At 43.5% G+C, this 15,519-nt stretch overlaps 1 protein-coding gene across 5 annotated transcripts in view; it reads right to left on the reverse strand.

Moving 5' to 3' along the window:
- Positions 1 to 15,519, reverse strand: part of sema6a (sema domain, transmembrane domain (TM), and cytoplasmic domain, (semaphorin) 6A) — a 106,676-nt gene that overhangs the window by 71,519 nt on the left and 19,638 nt on the right. Inside the window, exon 2 of one of the 5 annotated variants that reach the window (XM_041936252.1) lies at positions 3,947 to 4,043. The exons of 3 other annotated variants lie outside the window; for them this stretch is intronic. The gene's annotated coding sequence lies outside the window, so the exon portion shown is untranslated. Of the gene's footprint in view, positions 1 to 3,946; positions 4,044 to 13,590; positions 13,691 to 15,519 lie in introns of those variants that run through there. One more of the 5 variants, XM_041936254.1, reaches the window with a different exon arrangement.

Genomic DNA, 15,519 nt, shown 5'->3' on the forward strand with positions numbered 1-15,519 from the left:
TTATAATGGAGAACGGAATAAACTAAATATAATTACGTTCTGTGTTAGGCCGTGATGTTGTGATACTGATAACAGAGTATCTTGTTTTCTGTTAGTGCATCATATCCAATAGAATTATGAATCATCTCCGATAAACCAGGACATTCAATCCTGCTGCTGCACGAGGCCACAGCCGCTGACTGACAACACATTGTACCACAGTCGCTGTTGTATTGCCAACGTACAGAATGAATCTGTCTGAATGTTGTTATCTCCACAGACCATATTGTACGAGCGATGCCGCTCACATCCAGCTCTAAACTAATGAACAAGATGACAATGCTCAGGCAGGCAGATCATTGAGACGCTTCGCCAGTGCGCAAAACAAAACGTATGAAAAGAAAATGTATAACATGCAGTACAGCCTTTCGCAAATCAAGTCTGTCGGTCTGCAGCAGAGCGGTGATTGTCATTACCATTACCGTGATGTCACAAGGAGAAGCAACACAGTACAAGAAGTACAGAGATCATGGGAGCGACTTTGGAAAGCTCGCTTGCTTGTGTTTTGGTCTAACTGCCAATAAATTACGCTGCAGGAGGCGAGATGTGGAGAAATGAGAGCAATTAAGAAACAGAAGAGAGTAGAGGGAAAAGATTTTCAAAAATATATTCTTCCAAAGATACATCAGAGACGTGATATAAGTGTGTAATCCTTCAGGACACCAATGTTTCAGTCTCTAAACCTGATTAGAGCCAAGCCAATCAGTGTAAGTCGACCACTTAGTGTGTCTGTATACCCACAACTCTGTAGAGCAGCATGTCTGTTGCCAGCTGTAAGACCCTCGTGACAGCAGGAACACAGGACTAGCTATAAGCAACAGCATGTGGGCATGTAACATTTTCAGTGGAAAATAAACTAATTGTACCCTGTTTTATCTTGTGAAGTAAACCACAAGTAAAATTTATTTCCCTTACTGTCTCTAAGAAGCAACAAATATATTTATGTTGAAAAAAATGCTACTTTCTAATAAAAAAAAAAGATGCTCATTTATGTAAAAGTATGCAAATTATGACCTTAACATGTCTGTGACCTGGGTTGCAATTACACCATGTGCAAGCAACGGCCATAAATAAGAAAAAAAATCTATAAGCAAGATGCTGAACCCATTAAGTACAAAGCCTACTTAGTAGTTTAGGCTAATTATCCTTTAACAATCAGCTATGAGCCGGCAAACAAAATCCCTTAAGGTTTGTGCATACATAGGGCTGGATTATTAGTTAACCTCAGTTAACTCAAGATGTGTTTATGGCTGCTGTGCATATAGCACTTTGGGTCCAGCATGACCTCATCTGACAATAATTAACATTGCAACAAGTTATAAATAGAATGTAATGTTTTTTAATGTCAAAGAGGTCATAAAACGGAGGGCACTCGCATGACTGGCACTGAAGCATAAGTTAATAAACGCTGAATGCCAGGTTCGTGTAATGAGCTGCATGAACACTTGTGCCACAAGAGAGGTGCATTCTTTATAATGAGACCACAAAATCAATACACAGAAGCAGCTCTGCAGCTCTGAACTTCATTTATTCAGCAGTGTAAAAGACAGCCTCAGGATAAAAGTGAATCAAGTAAAAAAATGCTATGTGATCAGCATAGGCAAAGTGTTACAGTTCTCTCGATGTTCCTCCTCTTGTTTCCTACTGTAAGTGATGTAATGGTAATGCAAGTGCCCATAGCACTTTACACGCTCGGCTGGATGGGTAGCACGAGCGAAACACATGCTAATTGTAAATGTAACAGCGTGTGACAACTAAGAATATAGGCTGTTTTCTTAAGGGAGGTCTTTGGGGTCCCAAACTTGACAAAATGAGATGTTTCAGAAGCGAAAGTAAAATTTAGAGACACAGAGATCAGACGTACAGCACAGTGGAGTGACCTTGCTTTTGTTTAACAGCTCCGCGAACCAAGATCGTTTCTCATATGCACAGTGATCACACTGTAATTACAGTGCACGGTTTCAATGAACATTGGTTGTACTTCAGAGACTTCCAAACCATGTACTAGCTGAGGGAGAACAGTATGAGATTACACCCAAATCACCTCCTTTCAATATTATAAGTGTTCAAGTACGCAGAACCTAATTGACATTTGTGTTGAAATTTATTTCGAGTGTCACATGAGACTTTTACAAGCTACAAGATCCTCCTCAGAGTCTCACTCCCTCAGCTCTGCCCTTCCATAGCTGCTTATCTATTGCAGTCTATGTCTCTGCCTCCCATCACATATTTCAGCAAAGCGCACATGACGGTTCCCCAATAAGTAATTTTCCATGCTGTGTTACAGCGTCTTCATGATCACTAACTTCTTATATCAGCTGTGTCATGCAATTTTTCTAATGGAAATGTTGCATTAATTCAGTGGCAAGGGCTATACATCATGGCTGTAAATTTCCCTTGTGGGGTCTTAGAGCTGAACTGAGCTGTGCTGTGCCAGACCAGGCCAGCCTTCCATTTGTGTTTAATGTTTACTGCGATCTTTATATCCCGAGACGACCAAATCTGAAAAGATAGAATATAAAAACTGCCCAAATAGTGCAAAAAAACCCACAAATTTTCTTTTACTGTTGCTGTTTCTGGGTCCTGGAAAACAAGCAAATACCATACTAGCTCAATTTTTGGGAAATTTCATATTTTAGAAATGATTACTTGATAATTGATAGACTAAGGGAATTCTACAGTCATACAAAAAACCAGCTGTCGTGATAAAACCTTTAAAAAAAATCGCTAATTTCCTAAAATCTTTATTGATCAAGGCTGACACAAATTTATTTTGCTCAACGGTGGAAAAAATGAGAGGTCATCAGTAAATAATAGATGCACCATAATCCATTCAGAACAGTAAAATGGTGCATGTACGTAGAAGTAGCTTGATTTCCAGAGTGCAAATGAGCAGTGAACTGGAAAAAAAACAACTGTTACAAGAACTAACTTATTCCTTCTTATCTATTTTCTTTTTTCACACCATAACTCACTAAGTGTTGTTCCTCTCAAGTGATGAAAGCCTCCCATTTCACGCTTACAAATCCTGATTACTTTTTTTTGGGGTGGGGACTTCCCTTTATTTCAGCCACTCACCAGCAGACAAAGAGTTCATAAGAATATACCACATGCACGAGGCTTCTGCTTAAAACCTCAACCAGTTGGTCTGGCTTTCATCTTTAACCTTGTGACCTTCTAACCTCGTCCATTTCCCCACAAGGGGAACATCTAAAGCTCTGCATTCGCTGACTTCCTGTCAGCATAAGGACAGAGGAGGGGAAAATTAAAGCGAAGGCGGGCGGATTGTAGGTGGCGAGAGCCTCAGCCCCGACTTATTGTTCTCAGTCTGAGCGATAATGAAGGATGGAGTGTGAAGCGACTGAGGAGAGAGACTGCGGCGACGGGCTGTCGTGCGTGTTTGTGCGATCCAGCGTGTGGTTATGCGCTTGCCCTTGCAGGTGTTGCGTTACAGTCAGTCGGTCAGATGGTGGGCGTGTGCCTACCTGCGGCTCCCAGCCTTTACACAGAGGAAGGCACAAACAAAGGAGAAAGCAGAGCCTGTCAAGCCCACTCACCGTGATGTTAAACTAATGCCAAGATTACTGCCTCCTTTCAATCAAAACCGAGACAAGAATCTAGCTGTACTTCCCTGTCTGCCTGCCTCTTTGTCTTTCTCTTTGTCTGTCTCCTGCTCCGTCTGCCTGACTGACTGCCAGACAACAAACCTACAGTACGTCAGGTATAAAACGGTTTAAACCGGCTTCTCTTAATTACACCCTCTCACAGTTCACGGAAACATCAAACGGGGGAGATTGAGGAGAAGTTAGGGGATGGTTGCTGAAGTGTGCGAGGAAAGGGGCGGATTTAAGAGAGCAAAAAAACAAAAAAGTCTCCTTTTTGGGTTAAGCAGACACATCTGTCATACCTGTTTATTCGCCGGATGGAGAGTTATCATGTCAGTCCACTTTTCAGGAGAGTCTGATGAATCACGTGGAGGGAGGCCCCCTTCTTTGTCTCAAACACTGTGGAGAGACAAAAGGACAGCCACTCTCTATCAAACCTAAATGATTGAGAGCCAGACAGCATTGATTGATGACCGCGGCAGCAGACCTGTACACCTTCATTCTGCAGAACATTCTTTTATAGATGACTGATGACTTTGTTTTATTAAACGAGACTACGATGCTAGTGGCTGTGTGGCTGCACTTAGGCGCAGCAGTGCTTTGAACTCGTTAGTTAGCATTAATGCCATCATGCTGACAGTATACGAGCTGATGTTTAGCAGGTTTGTTAACCATGTTTGCTGTCTTAGTTTAGCATGCTAACATTTGCTAATCATCACTTAAGACAACGTAGGCTGGTAGTTAATGGAGTTTTGCCAAATTTCATGGCAAAACTCAAAACTATTAATGTCCACCTCGTGGTGGCGCTACAGAGAAAGGGAGAGGATCTTCAAAGTCATCAGGATTCATCCTCTGGGGGCCATTGATGGCTGCACAACATGTCGGAGAAATCCATCCAATAGTTGAGCTATTTGAGTCTGGTCCTTGTGATGCTGGACGACTGCACAGCAACCATCACTAGAACAACTAGAATGAAAAGAAACCGAGTGCACAAGAGATGCTGGTACCCCGAAACGTTTCAGTTGTCCTGTGACGGCGCATCCGGAGCTTGAGTTAAAAATATGGATTTGTAGGCAAACCCGGCATCCCACGCAGCCTCTGCTACACCGCATGAATATCTCCTCTCAGCTCTAGAAGCAAACACAGTCCAGACGTACCCACACACCTACTGCTGTACAAAGGTCAGGAGAGCAGCGGCATTTCATACATTTCATCCCTCGCTGTGGCGATACACACACGAACAAACAGCTTGCAAATATAACTTCCATCTCCTGAGTGATTTGTTGCATGACTGTATATCTGGGCAAACATTTGAGTGTGTCTGCCTCTGTGTGTGTGTGTGTGTGTGTGTGTGTGTGCTCTAACTAACCATCTCATTTCCCCATAGGAGGACTTAGTCTGGCTGTGACTGCATCCTCTGGCACACTCGCATTAACATTTCATCCTGATTGTCTCTGTCAAAGTAATTCATCATCATCGACTGGAAGACTGTGGCTGGAGCCTCCCCCGACTCCACATCTCTCTCCCTCTAGTTTCTAGTTTCTCTCTCTTTTGCCATTTCTGCCCCCGTCTCTGGCCTTCCCTCTCTGTCTTTACCTCTCCCCTTCCTTTCTCTATCGCGCTCATGTCCATCTGGCTGTTGAGATAAACACAAGTCTGGCTCTCCTCACACAGACAAAATACCTACGAAGATGAGCGTAATCACAGCGAACTGCGCTGGCTTGGCTGTTTAGTCCAAGCAACCCTCCAGCAGAACATAATCCATCTGTCTACCTCGTTTTTCCTTACCTCTGTCCTTTCTTCTTTTTTTCTCCTCCCCTCACCCCTCGCCAGGTTCAGACTGACAAGCAGATTATATCACAGGGAAAATGTGATTAATGAGTTTGTCTGAATAATGTAAATCAACTTAATGGAATTGAAGACAGCAAATGAAGGAACGAGGAGGAGCAGGAGGGGAGGAAGAGATAGAAGGAGATAGAGGAGAGGGAGAGGGTTGCTCAAGGTTCAAATATCCACTCAGCTAAAAGGCAACAACAGTAAGCAGGCCTCAGCTGCTGTCACACTGGCCCCGAAGAGGAAGAAAAGGGAGGATAGGCCATGTCCTCCTTTTTTTCTTTCTTCTTGTTTCCCTCATTCTGTCTCCTTTTGATGAGTCCCTGGGGTAACCCACCCCTCTCTTCCATCCATCCTCCAATCCTCCTTTCATCCATCCACACACGATCCCATCCAGACCACTGCCACCTGCACCACCGCCATCTCTAATCTAAGGACAGGTCCTGTAGCGCCACAGACGTGCACACGCACCTTCACGTGCACGCAATCAGAGAGAAAGCCTGCGGAAAGACAGTACTTTACAGTCCACTAGCTGCAACAATGAAATCTGTGCTTTACTGACAGAGTTAGGGCCCCTAAAGACATAAGAGGATCAAGTTGCTCATCCGGTAACTTAAACCATTTAACTGTTTGTACATTTAATTCCAACGGCATGCAATTTTTAAATGGAAAACAATGCAAAGGAGCTATCTTGTCAGACAATGCTAAGGCTTAATACCCTGATCAGGCTGGCTTAACAAAAATACTCCAGAATTTAGGTTTAGATGACTTATGTGAAAAAGACTTTAACAAACTTCACAATCATGACGTTGCTTTTTCATGTATTTTTTCACTATGTGATTTTTTTTTTTAGGACAAAAGCTGCTTGTTTTCCTTGAAATCAAAACTCGGCATAGCCTTTTACCCTCCAAACTTCGTCTTTGTGTAATTGACTTATAAGCTAAAGTGCAGCGGGATCTGTGGATTACTATCTTCACCCTAAAACTCTATGGTATTGTTACTAAATCTGAAAAAGAAGGCTAATGCAACAATGGGATAATTGGCATTACATCTGACTGGGTTCTGTCTAAGCTTTTGAATTCTGTACACGTGTTTTTTTTTTTTTTTTTTTAAGACAAACCTGCCTGCATTTGTGCAATCATGTAAAACACAGATGGTGGTTTCTATGACATCCAAATATTTCTAGTGGTTTCTCAAGAGAAATCCGCCCTGATTTTTTTTACAGTGACCCCAAATGTTTTCTTTTGTTTTGAATTTTCATTTTAATTGTCAATATAACTGTTTTTCTTTGTAAATTTATCTTCCTGAATGCTCGTTCAAAGCCTTCACCACACTGCACTGCTGCAACACAATTCTGGAGGGCAAAGTAATATCAAATCCCATTATTATATTTTAATTGAAGTTGATTTTTTTTATATAAAAATGCATTTCAGCATTCCAATCAAATTTGATGCAACTGTAGAATATAATCTTCAGTTCATTAAATTTTTAAATTTGCAAACACAATACCGAGGACTCTGCTCTAACCCTGCAGTCCAAAATACGCCTGCACCACTCCAAATGATAAGAACTTCAGCTATAATAGAAAAAAATCATTAGCATGTGTCAAACACATTCATATACTGCACCTCTAATCACTACCCTTGTTTCTCTCTCAATTCGGTTTGTTAATTGGTAGTCACTTCAGTTCAGCAGTTTCCGAAGGAACCAATTCAGCGCAGCATTCCAGAAGAGTTCATTTTTCATTTTCATTTTTCTTCTGCAAAGATAAGCCATCTGTGAAATGATGCTGCAGAGATTCATTCTCTTGTGGCATATTAATGTGATGCATTAAAATCCCGCACTGACAGGTTAGGAGACAATTACTACAAACGGTTATGAGGTGATTTAGCTAAGGTATTTCAGTAGATTTAGCAGGGAGGTTCAACCACAGACCCTTATTTTGCTATCCAAAAAAATGGAGACGCAATTATTAGATGACAACTGTGAAGAGGCAGACAGAAATAGGAGAAAGAGAGGGGTGTGATATGCCATGATGGTCTCCCACTGCAATCCAACCAGTGATGGTCTATAGAGTCTTAATATTTTTAATCAGTAGGGAATATTGCTGTAGTTTAGAGCTCCTGAGTGTCAAACAGTACCACAACAGAGACCAGTGAGGATGCCCTGTGGCCACTTTCTGTCTTAGAATTGAAGCTTGTTTCAGCTTGTTTTTAAAAGCAAAGGTGGCGTCCGTTGCATGCTCCCTGTGCAGGCCGGCCAATGTTCTCAAACTCGGCATGAGAGATCGTTTTTCTTTTCTGTCGAGCGACAAGCATCTAAAAAGACACTGTCTGCATTTTCATGTCACACTGAATCCAAACCATTTGACCAGTCCAGGACACACAGGTATCATCGTGTCTGATATGTCTCGAGAAGCACACACACATCTGATTTGCCCTTTGACACCATTTCTACGTCTGTCAAGAGTCTGAAGCTGACAGCCAAGTGCTGTCAAGACTGCCCCTGTGAAGTGAAATGCCCAGTCAAGATTACTCGACTGCAAGTCCACTGTTGCCTCCTCCGCGTCTGCTGACTGGCTGATGAAACTGGTTGGCAGACAAGACAGCACCGAAGGCAACAGCAGCTAATCCCCTTGTGCCATAGCAGTGGACATGCCACGAGGATACCCAGCTAACTGGCTGAAGGAGGGTCAGACAGGGAGAGAGGTCAAAGGTGACAGGTTCCAAAGACAAAAGCTGCCAAGTAGAGCAGACCTTAATATAAAATCAACATGAATGGACAGCTGCATTTCATAGTGGGGCAACAACTTTTTTGTCGCACTAGAGTTCACTCCAAGCTAAAATCATACAGTTACAGTTACAGTGGTGGAGAGCAACCAAGTGCATTTACTCAAGTGCTGTGCTTAAGTACAATTTTGAGGCAATGTACACATTAATGCATCAATAATTATAATCCTGTAATATAATATATCCTGAAACTGGTCTTTCTGCGTACTGAATACTTGTACTTTTGATACTTACTTTTGATACTCATCAAAGTATATTTTGATGACAACTCTTTTGAATACATGACTTTTACTTGTGACAGATTATTTTATTACCATGATGAGTCCACCCCATCTCCTAGAAATCATCTTTATACAGTATTAATTGTAAAAGCAAATACATTTTGAAACAAATGTAATGCTACCTGTATTGTTTTTTTATGAACCTACTGAGGAAACATTGTTCATTAGCGTATTTGCCAAGTTACATAATGTTGATAGTGAACATATCAGCCAATGTTCACTGACAACAAATGATTTTTTTCCCCTGCTCTTGTGTAAATCCACTCTTGCATACAATTTCTGCTCTTAGCAACTAACTCACCACGTCCCTATGACTTGTGCGCACTTCCTTGAAAAAAAAAACAAAAAACCCGTTGCCAGGGAACATAATCCAAGCAGCAATTACATTGCTGTACAAATCATAATTGGAAAAACAAATTACAATTATACAAACATAATGTCTAGCAGACAGGGCTAGATGAAGGTGGCATGAGGACAGGTTTCTATTTGAATGGTCCCTACGGTGTATTTACATGTGACTCTGTAAGTGTATGATCAGATCATTAAAATGCATACAGTGCATCACATTAATCCAAATGGACAGGATAATCTTTTATAATCAAGATATAATCTCTATTTCAAAAAACAGGAAATGTCAGTACAGTTCATTTCATTATATCCGATGAGGTCGAATGACAGCAGTGCAGTGCACTGCACAGTGCCATCGAAGTGCAGCATGGTACGAATCAGAATTCCACCAACCACAGCTGTCTTACATTTTTCAGATGGGTCAGGGTAAAAATTACCCTCCCAACCAGAGCCTGAATAGAGTTTTAGAGAACTGACATAGAAACTGCAGCCAGAGGACATCACTGGGCGAGTAACCAAAGGCTTCTATTTGTATCACTGAATACTATTTTTAAGAGAGCACATATTGAATGTGAAATTACATGAGATGGATCAACAGATTACAATGCATCTGTGATTTCAACTGCTTTTCACCGAAGTGTAACAAAGACAAATGAGGCAAGAGCATGCACATTCAAGCTGTGTGCGCTGCTATGTTTAGCCAATATTCAATAGCTTTAACATCACCGGATTTGCCTGCTCTGTTCTTTTTATTCTGTATAGATTACCAAATGATCAACCCCTCGCTGTTCACAGATTTTATTATATTTACTGGCTTTCCCAGTATATGTAACTGCTGTATTTGTATCTAGAGCTGGTGCTATAGAGCTGAAGAGATGCAGCAACAACAACACAAGCTAATCCGAGCAATGTGCCTCAGAGGGCTTTAGCTCATGGGAGGGACTTAGACGAGAGAGAGGGAGAGAGGAGAGGGACTTAAAGTAGTCATTGTCCCTCCAGGAGCAGATTAACTATTTTAAAAGCAAAGGTGACGTCTACCGCCTGCTCGCCGTTCAGGCCAGCTCAAACTCTCTGGGAGATGCTGTTTGTCTTTTCTGATTATTTGCCGGTCTGCCTCTTTCTCTACAGTGCACTCTTCCCTGAGCAAATATATCTTTTGCTCAGTTTCTGTCTTTATCTTTTTCGCCTCATTCTCCCTCCTCATGCGCTCGTTCTTCTTTTTCTTCTAATCAAGTAGGAGGCTGGCATAAGCTCACTGAGAGCGGCTCCGGTAACATTCAGAATCGCCTGAGTGGGGAGCAGAGCCAAGGCCATAATGAAACACTGGGAGCACAGGGAGGACTGCCGATTAAAAGTTATTATGCTGCCGCGATGGCACCAGCGGGTGAATGGGAGAAGTGGGGCCGCGGGGGCTCTGTCCACGGAGAGCAGCACAAATGGGTGACGAGAAAGAGGGGAGTATGCACGAGGGATACAGAGGAGCCAGGGGGGTGACACTACTTGAGAGAAGAGGGAAACGAAAGTAGGGCATGAGGGAGCAAAGAATGGGGTGTAAATATGAGTGTTTTATTGTGGATGTGCAAAGGATGGAGAGGGGTGAGGAGAGGAGGCGCCGCAGACGAGCTACACATGGGAGTAATGAGATAGGTGCTAGACTGGAGTGGGAGGAGTGAGGGTGAAGGTAGGGGTGAGGAGGGAGAGGGCGCTGCACACAGGATACACTTTGCGGAAAGGGAAACAAAGACTGGCATGGGAAAGCATGGCATGGAAATGCAAATAAATCCCCCTTTGCCACCAAAGTGTTTTTATTAACTCTAAGAAGCAGCATGAAAGATGGAGGGAGGCAAGGGAGAAGTAAAAAAAAACACCACTCAATCATGGCATTCCTCTTGCCTTTTCTTTCTGAGTTTGTACAAATGTGTAAACAACAACGTGGCATGTGTGTGTGGCTAATAATTCGCTATGGAGGCATACTTTCTCTCTTCTCACACAGCAAACTAGTCCTCTTGTGCTACCTGCATAATGCATGAGTTCTGTGTATAGATTGTCAAGAGGAAAATTGGGCACGGCACTAACAATAGAAAGCAAGCAAACTTTATGTATGTGTGCATAAAATGTGGTCCTAATGAATTATTGCATAAGCCCTTCAGTGCTTTCCTAGAAACTGTGGGAGTCCTCTTCCCTCACTGGATGAAGACATCCTACCTGAAGTGTTCACTGAGAAGAAACATCCTGTTGATGCACTCCAGCACATAGGAATACCCCAGGAGCATGGCCACACACACTCACACACACACATAGTAGATGAACATGCTGCACATGAACGCACATGAAGGCCTTCACTGTGTCTTTGTCATTCTCTCTCTCTCTTTCTCTGACTATACAAACACACACACACACACACACACAATTCAGCTCCTACATAATGAGGCCGTCATGATGAGGGCAACACAGAGTTAACAGACAGCCATTCATACATAGAGCCGTGGAGTCTCCTCAAGTCTATCTGGCACTAAACCCAGTGTGTGCATGTGCGTGTGTGTGTGTGTGGCTGCCAGGCAGGGTGGGCCCCAGTGGAGAGGCCTGCATGGCATGACCTCAGCAAGAGACTTCCCTCCTCCAGGCCCTGACACCCACACACACACACACACACACACTCTCTCACTCTCTCACACACACACATACACACACACACACACACACACACAGTGTTCCCAGCGTTCCTGGCAGCGCCAGTCAAACCAGGCTGCTCCTACAGATCTTTCAGTTACTGTTACTCTACTTGCATCCGTATTTATTCCACAGGGAGCCATAAGAAACACAAAACAATTTCCAGTCATATCTCCTGAAGACATGATGCTTTAATGATGTTTCAGCTGCAAACACTACCAGGAAGTGTTTGACACATCATGAAAAATCTTGGACTTTCTGCTTTTATTCTACTCCTGGAAACAGCGTGGGGAATTAGCACCAGCAACCAGCCAAGCGCTGGTGAAATGCGAAAGCCGCTGGTAGACACAAAATAATGATTTACTATTGAGCGGCTGGCGAATTTGAACATTTATCTGTAAGTGGCTGGTAGATATGATGAAAAATGATACGAGAGCAGAGACACAAGCTACCCCAGTTTCGCTCATATCATCATAGCATTCATATCTTGTTATGTCCACAGAAGCAAGAGCGCTGAGTTTTGAGGAGGTCAGTGATGGTCTGTCAGCTACACAGTCAATCGGGGGGTTGAGCTCAAGCCAGTTCTGGTCTAAGATGGAGCATCAGTAGCTGCTTTGTTATCTTGTGTCCTCCAGTGCAAACATGTTTCTTTCATCTGTGTGCAGTTTGCCATGAGAACATGCTCCCTATGTATTATCACTGCATCTTTCCTTACATATACAATGGATCATTTCCTCTGTGCTGGAGGCAGAATCCCAGATTTGCATAACTATTGCCGGAGACGCGCGGCACCGTTCTGTACATTGCCGCTGCATAATTTCATCTACATTACAAAGCATCATCCAAGGAAACTAAATATTAGAACTCTGAAAACAAACTTAAAGATTAAAATTGAATGAGGCGATTTCATATGCAATGGTGAAGAAACACTGACTTGCTAAACAGGAGCCCAGTTTTATATTTGATGAAAGAGCCGCTCAAAAAACACACTTCATGCACGATATCGACACAAACTGAGACCTGACTCGGGGATGAATGAGGTGATTTTGCATGCTTAGAAATGAAAACACACTAAGATGAGATGTTGGGTTGTCACGCTAACGAACAGAATGAATTATAGATACCCTGCGTCACCCCACCCAACCTCTATCTCTCCTTCCTTTTCTCTCTTTGTCTTTCAAAATGTGATGAGCTAAGAAACTCAAGAAGCAGCTTTGGGTGTGAAACTGTATCCCTCTCTGGGGGTTTCAGCCATTTTGTTGAATTTGCATCTTAACAACCTGTCTGAGTAATTGAAAAAGTGGTGTCAGGGCCCAGAGTCTTGATCTCTGATATGGTAATTACCTTCCATTTATGCCAGAGACTTTCAGGGAGTCCAGAGATCCAGAGGCAGCAGCTGTCTTTGAGGAAAAAGTGTAATGGCCTGCATATGTCTCTCTCTTCTTGGGAGCTATCAAAATGCATTTGGCTGGGCATTTTCATCTGCGGTTGACATCACTGATTATAAGATCCAGTAAAGTTGTCTAATCTTTGAACAGCAGCGGAGGGAAGGCGGGGAAAAGGAGCGATGGGGGTACGGGCGGAAGGATAGGGGCAGACCTTTCATGTGGTTTTACCCCACTCTGAAATGGGTTCCAGAAGCGAACGTGCCGCGTGCACACAGTGCTTAAGCCTAAGCTTTTGATGACATGCTACCGGTGTGGTGTGGTGTGCATGTGTGTGTCCTGGAAGATGCATATGAGGACGCACACACACACACACACAGAGTCAGAGCCGTGCAATCCTTTGTCTCGAAAAACAAAGTCAAGTCAGGAGGCAAAAGTAGGAACGTGAGCCGAGAATAAAACAAGAACTTTAATGAAACAACACAAAAGCGTGTAAATCAATACGTAGCCATACGCTCTTTAATGCTACAAGCAATTAACTGCAACAGAGCCTTTGATACAAAATTCAAGAAACCACCTAACACTTCCACAAAGTCTTTACTGTCCAACATGAACAAGTGTTTGATCTCTGCAGATTTACCTGAAAACATGACGGCTGACATACATAGGACTGTTGTCGAAACCAGGCAGCTTTTATCACTGGATTCAGCGTCATCTTTCATCTGTAACCGTGGACACCAACGCTGCAAAACGTCAAAACAAATACCTCAGAAGTACAACTCCTACAAAGAGATCTGACAGATGAACTTGTTTGTCTTGGGTAATGTAAACACTCTATTCAGCATGCGCATGGATTTGTGCGTTTCCGTTGGCAGGCGTGCATGCATGCGTGCCGCGGCCCCACACACACCCTACGAAGAATAATTCCCTCTTAATAGCAAGAGCGAAATCAGTTCGGTGGGCGTGGAGAAAAAAAATTCCTGCATCTGAAAATACTACTTGCACTTTTTCATTTAACTGCTACGCTGCATGTGAGGTAACATTTTCTTTCAGTAATCATCACCACAATCACTTGATTAGCTGAAGTCATTTGTCAATTATACTGCTCTCTTTGAGAGCCGGACCAGTCACTAATCATGGTTAAATGGAGAGGGAGAGATGGTGGAGAGAGGAGAGAATGAGAGCGCGCTAAATGATCCATGACACAGTCGTCGCTCCCACTCCCTGATTTATCCTCTTTATGCCTTAAAGATAAACTATTAGCGTTAGCTTCATCAGCTGCTTTTAACCGCATAAAATGCCTGAATCTGGATCGAACGCTGGAGAGGGTGGATAGGCTAAAAGGCACATAAAAACTGCTGGGAGAGATATTATGAAATTAAGCTTTTACTGTGAAAGAAAAAAAAATCTCTCTGATTGGAAGTGATGGTTTTCCCTTTTACTGCAGGCCCTTACGTCCTGCGCAATGTCACTATCAGAGCAATGGTGCTAATTACATACAGGACATTATCCCTTAGTATACATGTAAGTCTTCCTCTAAGCCCCAATCAATACAGAGTTTGTTAAAGAGCCACTAATGTCCGTGGCTCCATGCTTCACAGACACTAACGACCTCGCTCTGGATCCGGCTACGACAGCTGAAGACATCCAGCGCACGCTGCAATCAATACTTTCTTATATTGCCTCAGTCTTTTGCTCGCTGTCTGTCTCACCATCTGCCTCTCTATCTCTCATGCCTATCTTTCGCTCTCCCTTCACCTCTGTCGTCTAAGTTTCTTATCTCCTCCCTCTCTGTTTCGAAAGATGCAATCTCTCTTTCTCTTTTACCCCAAACACTTTCTATACCTCCTATCTGTCCACCTGTAACCCTCAACCATTCCCTCCCTCTCTCTCTATTATTCATTCTGTCCATCTCAATCTCTTTCTCCATGTCTCCCTCTTTCTTTCTCTCCTCCACCCATCTTCCCCCTCCCCTCCCTCTCTCTGCCCAGCCAACAGCTTCATTGTCCTTGGGTCGGGGTGAACAATGTCAGCCCACATGGGGCCCCAGTGCAGTCCCAGCCGAGAAGGCAGGGAGCACCAGAGAACACCCATAACTCAATGTTTCAACTGGGTTGTGGGATAAAGGGAAGCCTCACACATGGCTGACTATGTGGGTCAGCCTTGGATCATTTGTAGAGGAGGAGGCCAGCAACTGGCACCAGAATCCCCCACTGAGAGTGTGTATATGTGTGTGTGTGAATGAGTGTGTCCCCTTGCAACCCAGTGGCGAGGCCCCCCTCCGGTCCATCCCAGCCAACTATTCTATGGGAAACCTGCTCCTCTCTCCGTCCTCGCTGCTGCTGCCCTCCACCCCCATCTTCTACGCGACCGCACCCCGATGTCTTTGTGAGCGACAAAACAGGGGGCTCTTTGGGGCCACCAATTAGTCCTCCCCCATGGGGTGACATGGCCGATGAATAGAGGGACCCCCGAACCGTCCACGCATATAATCTCAGTCTTCCATTTGCTGGCTACACTGTCATAGCCACACAGATCCAACCTTGTTTTCAGAAGGGTCTGCTTCTTG

The sequence above is a fragment of the Chelmon rostratus genome, chromosome 5, assembly GCF_017976325.1.
Source record: "Chelmon rostratus isolate fCheRos1 chromosome 5, fCheRos1.pri, whole genome shotgun sequence".
NCBI classification, from domain to species: domain Eukaryota; kingdom Metazoa; phylum Chordata; class Actinopteri; order Chaetodontiformes; family Chaetodontidae; genus Chelmon; species Chelmon rostratus.